The sequence below is a fragment of the Zalophus californianus genome, chromosome 4 (genome assembly GCF_009762305.2).
Source record: "Zalophus californianus isolate mZalCal1 chromosome 4, mZalCal1.pri.v2, whole genome shotgun sequence".
NCBI lineage: Eukaryota > Metazoa > Chordata > Mammalia > Carnivora > Otariidae > Zalophus > Zalophus californianus.
This window is the reverse complement of record NC_045598.1, coordinates 146,950,037-146,956,042: the sequence shown is the minus strand read 5'-3', so window position 1 is coordinate 146,956,042 and position 6,006 is coordinate 146,950,037. Positions and strand designations below refer to the sequence as shown.

The 6,006-nt window shown below is 36.6% G+C and overlaps 1 long non-coding RNA gene across 1 annotated transcript; it reads left to right on the top strand.

Moving 5' to 3' along the window:
• Positions 1–111: 111 nt before the first annotated feature.
• Positions 112–2,165, top strand: LOC113928784. The gene is made up of 2 exons (XR_003521969.2): positions 112–258; positions 371–2,165. It is a non-coding gene; the product is annotated as an uncharacterized LOC113928784 (long non-coding RNA).
• The last annotated feature ends 3,841 nt before the right edge of the window (positions 2,166–6,006 follow it).

Below are 6,006 nucleotides of genomic sequence, written 5' to 3'. Positions count from 1 at the left end.
GCGGGGCGGCGGGGGAGGAGCGCGAAAACGCGTGGGGGTGTGGCTTGGTTCGCTGGAGTTTGCTGCCTCCCGATTGGCTAGCGCGCTATAGCTCCCCAGCAATAAAGCTAAGCATCAGGCTATTGGCTCTGACGTGAGGCGTGCAGTGCTGACGTGACGGGAACCATTTTGGACGTTGGTTTTATTTTGTCAGGGGCTTCGGAAGGCTTCTTTTAATCTTTACTTTTGGTCCCATTGCCAAGAAGAGTTGTTCAAAAGGTAAGCAAGAAGAAGAAAATATTTCAATAAACCTGTTAATAATTACCAGTGGGAGTCTTTGGGCTGACTGGGTCAAGCGGTAGAGAATTAAGTTTTGTTTATTGTTTTAAAGGTCGTAATACCTGAGTTCGGAAGAAACAGCTTACCATCGAGAAAATGCCGCCTCTTGAAACGGATATAGCAGTGGAAACAGAAGAGAGAGTAAGGTTTGAGCATCGTGTAACACAGGAGCTTAAAGATCTATGCTCATTGATAAAGAGGCTAGTGTCAGAGTGCTTGGAAAGGAGAGAGAGAGAGAGAACAGAAATGTGCAAGCCTGATCGGTCACAAAATCGAATTACCGAAGTAAATGCAAAACAAGAGAAACATGCAGAAAAAAAGGAAAAATAGAAGAGAAATCTACAGGATCGATCCAGGAGATACAATCTACACGTAATAGGAATACCTGAAACGGGAAAGCAAATGAAGCTGAAACAGTAAGGACCTAATTGAAGAAAATGCTCCAGATTCGAAAAACGAACTAAATCTGCAAATAGAAAAAGTTCATAGAGTATCAGTAAAACAACGAAAAGAAAGCAACACCTAGATCTAGCCCAGTGACGTTTTTAAACTGGAAGGATAAAGAAAAAATTCTACAAGTATTCAGAGAAAGCAGGTTACCTGTAAAGGGGTAAAAGTCAGACTGACGCGATTTTTCTCTTGCAACTCTAAATGCCGAGAGTATCTACAGCTTTAAGGGAAAATGATTTTGAACTTAGAGTTATATATCCTGTCAAGTTATCGTTTCTAAATGAAAGCAACTGGAAGACGTTCCTAGATATGCAGGGGTTAAGAAAGTTTATCAGCCAAATACCATTCTTGAAAAATTTGCTAAATGATGTTACTGCAGAGCACAAAAACAACTCGAGTAGTGAGGCAATTGTATGGAAAAAAAAATGGGTAAGCCTTAAAGCTAGTTAAATATCATTAAAGATTAAATTGTTATATGTAGGGTTATAAAACTAAATGCAAAGATAAATTCTTGAGTTGGGTCTAAAATTTCAGTTTGTCTTGTTTTAAACCGAAAAGGTGTGCTAAATGTTCAATGCAGACAGCAAGTAAGTACTGTTTTTAGTATGTAATGTAGATAAAGATATGCATGCTCTTCAGCTAAATAAATAAAAAGGGCTTTGTTACTGTGGTGGGCAGGACACCTAGAGTAAAGGCATTCCAAGTGTTAATCTGATAAGATGGGACAATTGGTACAGTTTTGTGTCCTTTATTTTTAATTATAGAGGGGGGAAAAGTAACAAGTTTGTTTATAATGTTAATGCTGACAATGTAAAGAAAATTTCCAAATCCCTGACTGGGGAGGTGGTAGATGAAAACCTTGTTTTATGTACATCTTGCCCAAGGAAAATCAGTAGTAACCACTTGATGTAGTAGTTCATTCTAAGTAAATTTGACGTTGAGATAAGTGTTACAGATAAAAGAGGAGAGGAAATGGTGAAAAAACAAAAACACTAAGAAAACACTAAAATTAGCACAAGATAGACTAACAGAGATAACAGGTGAATTATCACGCTTATAAACAGGCTAAATATCCCTGTTAAAAAGATTCAAATTGGGTCAAAAATCAGTCTCTGAACCTGGAGGTTTACATTTGTGTAAAACAAAGGATAAAGGAATTTAAAGATAATGGAAACTGTTAAAGCATAGAAAATGAAATAGGGAGCAACATTTTTATCAGAATTTAAGCTATAACAAAGTATAAAACTGTAGGATGTAGCATTTAAGAAGCTTTATGTGGTAAATAACCTGGCATTCATCTGTAAAATGTTCAGTATCTTGATGTGAGTGGTAGTTTTACTGCTGTATATATAGTTAAGTGCATTCTAAGTACTTAATAAAGTAATTCTTAATTCAAATACATGTGGCAGTACATATATTGGAGACTGACTTCACTTACAGTCTTTAGTAAAGTAAATGAAAAGGGATAAACTAATTAGGAGGGGTGTGAATATGTGTATAATATGTATTACTTTGCTACTTCATTTACATTCTTTTCAAACTGTCCTGAAACATTTCTAAATGATCTTGTGCTAGGATACAGAGAGAACTTTAATCTATGAGCACATTGCACAAATGACTAAATTGCAAGAAAGACTAGAAACTAAATTTAAAAGCTGAAAAATCATATTCTTGGAATTTTGGGATGTTCTCATATAACTTGGGTCAAAGAGAAAATTGTAACAAACACTTATAATTTAGGAAATGCTACAATAAGGATGTTATACATTATTATGTTATGGAATGGGTGTACAAAAGGCAAGGAACAGGGAATGAAAACATTAGGTGAAGAATGGAATATGCACCTAGATAGACTTAGTAACTGGAGTTTGTAAATTTTGTTACCTTCCAATCTTAAGTAGTGGATATTCTCCAATATAAGCTATTTAAGTGCCACAATTAACATCTTGGTGACAGATTTCTCCCAAATGAGTTTTAACATAAGTTCTAAAAACTCATTTTCAAAGGAGAAGCCAAAGTCTTCTCAGCACCACAACCCCCACATTCACACACACAGGTTTTGTCTGTTTCTTAGACCTCCATATAATATTTCTTGCGGTACGGTTTTTATATTGAAATTATTGTCCTCAGAAAAGCAATATCAGCATTGCCTGGGAGCTTGTTAGAAATGTATCTCAGGTTAATAGCAGCATGGGATTAGATTATAAAATACATTAAACATCTGTAAACTTTTTCACTGAACATAATGCACTGTACATTATGAATGCTTAATAAATGTTAAAATAGTATTAAAATCTAGAAACAGTTTTGCCGAAGCAGTGTTACTATATGAAAGTTTTTGCATTTGAATTATAAGTCACATTTTCCAAATATTTCAGGGCAAGACTGGTACTTTCTGTTTTCCTTCTGTCTTGAAAATTTATAAAGTTAGGACACAAGGAAAATTTCAAGTCAAACAATCCAAATTAAGAAATGTTGAAGGAGTACAACTTAAAATGGTAAATAAAGAATGAGCCTCTCAAATAATAATAATAACATAATAGGTCTTTCTAGTGAATAAGATAACCTTGGGGTGGATTTAAATTCAAGTCATGTGCAGATAGTTCAAGGGTTCTGGAAGAAATCAAAGATTATAAAAGCTGTAAAAGGCCTTCATTAACTATAGCTTGGTGACAAATGATAAATAGTATGAGCAATAATTGGAACAGCGGCTCTAGTAAATTACAGACAGGACTTACTCTCCAAGGTTGTACTCTCCTGAAGGTGATAACATTTTTGTATTAGTAAGGATGGGTTGGAATTTGCAAACCAGTTGCCTGAAGATATATTAAGATGCAGATAATAATACAACATTTGGGGTAAAGCTGAGATTGTGTATTTCTTAGAAGTACCCATGTGTTGATGCTGCCAGTCTGGATACATAAGACACTTTCAAGTAGAAAAGTAAGATCTTCACTGTGTCTATTAACCGTGAAAGTGAGGCTCAGAAAGTAATTGGCTTAAGGCCGCATAGTAAATATCAGAACCAAATCTGATTTCAAGGCTGTAATTTTGTCATCTATGTAATCTTACCTCATCCACACTACAGCACCTACTTAGAAGATTGTTGTGAGGATAAACTTCTGGTTTATATGATAAGGAAGAAAGCTCATTACTGCAGTTAAGGTACATACACAGAAAAGAATGGCTTATGGAGGGAAAAAATGAGGTTTGTTTGTAACATACCGATCATGATTTGTGACAGGAAGATTTGTGGATAAGTCAGACAGGTATTTGGAAATTCAGGTCTAGAGCCAGAAGAGATGTCAAGATTGGAAGTTTAGGTTTGAGTTTTTTTATTTGAAGATGGTATTTGAGGCCATGAGAAATCACCCTGGAAAGGATGGTAAGAAATAGAAGGGAAAAGGAAAGGAGATTAAACCATAAGGGACACCTGTATTTGATGGGTAGGTATTACAGAAGAATAGAAGATTGAGATTTATAGTTCCAGTCGAATTTAACATCAAAAACAACGCACGCTATTGTCAGCCCTCTACTTAGCGACGGGTAATATGGAGTATGCGGCTTTTATCTTTGTACCAAAATTGTTTTTAATTTGTAATTTTAAAACTTAAAAATAAGAATGGCACACCCATTGTTCTAAATATTCTAATATGTAGTTCCCTGCGACATAGTTGATTTTTGTTACTATAGTTATTTCTATAAAGTCACACTGAATTAGCAGATACTGTATCATTGCATCTGGGGCAAGGATAGGATTAGGTTCCCGTGAACCTCTGGTCGCATAATTTGCATCAACTGATCAATACATAGTCTTGTTTTAAGATACAATATCTGTTGTTGGTTCACCAACATTAAACTCATAGCCAACAGCACTGTAATACATGGCCTGAACAAATCTTACCTAACTAAGGCACATCAGAGCCTTCTTGTACTTAGGAACAAGCACTACCTAGCCGTATTCTTGGATCATTTTAAACAGCAAAATCACCAAGAAAAGGCACAAAAATGTGAAAAACACTAAATACATCATGAAAAGGGCACTTGTTTGCAGCATGAGAGCTGAGATAAGACCGTCACCTTGTCTCACTTTATCTGAGCCTATCTATACATGTCAGATGACAAATTTGCACATGTACATGCCCATGAAAGCACCATAAGTATTGATTCGGGGGTTTACTGGTAAATTTTAGTAAACAAACTAACATACGTAACCTGCAAAAAATGAATATGGATTATAATTCAACGTTTTTGTTAAGTATTTCCAACTGGAATTGGGAAACCATATTTACACTAAAAGCCAAAGAATGCAGCTTTGAGGGGGTACAACACTGATGACTCCCACAGAATTAAGGATCGCTGCAATGGTCCTGAAAGACTTGTACATGATCACCATGAACACAGTGGTTTTTGCTTCGTTCCTTTCTGTTGGCTCTGAGCCAGGAAGTCTGGATTCCTAGCAACTGTTATTTTGCTGTTTTGTCTGGGACAGCAAGAGGAGAATGTTCGAAATATGGAACAGAGCCAGGTTGAGATCTAGACTGTTGTCCCAAATATTAATTTCAAAGAACTCTCAACAAGACTAAATGACAGTATAAATCTATATGCCAAAACGGTACAGAAAATTTGAGGGTTTGTCTTTTTTGTTTGACCAGACTGCATAATTGAGCGATATCATGCAACCAATTACGAAATGAGATTGATAGTCAAGAGTCACACACCCAGCCTCAAAGCTCATAAGGGTTAGTACACTGCTGAAGGAAATTGGGCCTTGGTTTGTTTTGTTTTGTTTTTTAAGATTCATTTTTGTGAGAGAAAGTAGGAGCAGGGGGAGGGGCAGAGGGAGAGAGAATCTGAAGCCGACTCCCCATTGAGTGCACAGCCCAATGCAGGGCTCAATCCCACAACCCCGAGATCATGACCTGAGCCAAAACCAGGAGTTAGACAGTCAACCGACTGAGCCACCCAGGCTCCCCTGGGTTAGTTTTAATTAATTGGCAATTTTAAGCCTCTCATCCTAAAAGCTCATAGTAATAATAATAATAAAAAAAACAGTATATGTCTTAGTCTTAGGTGGCCATAAAATACCACAGCCTGGGTGTCTTAACAGATTTATTTCTCAGAGTTCTCAGGACTGTGAAGTCCAAGATCCAGGTGCCAGCCAACTCCATTTCTGATGAGAGATCTTCCTGGCCTGTAGATACCTGCCTTCTCACCATCCCTCCACTTGGCAGAAAG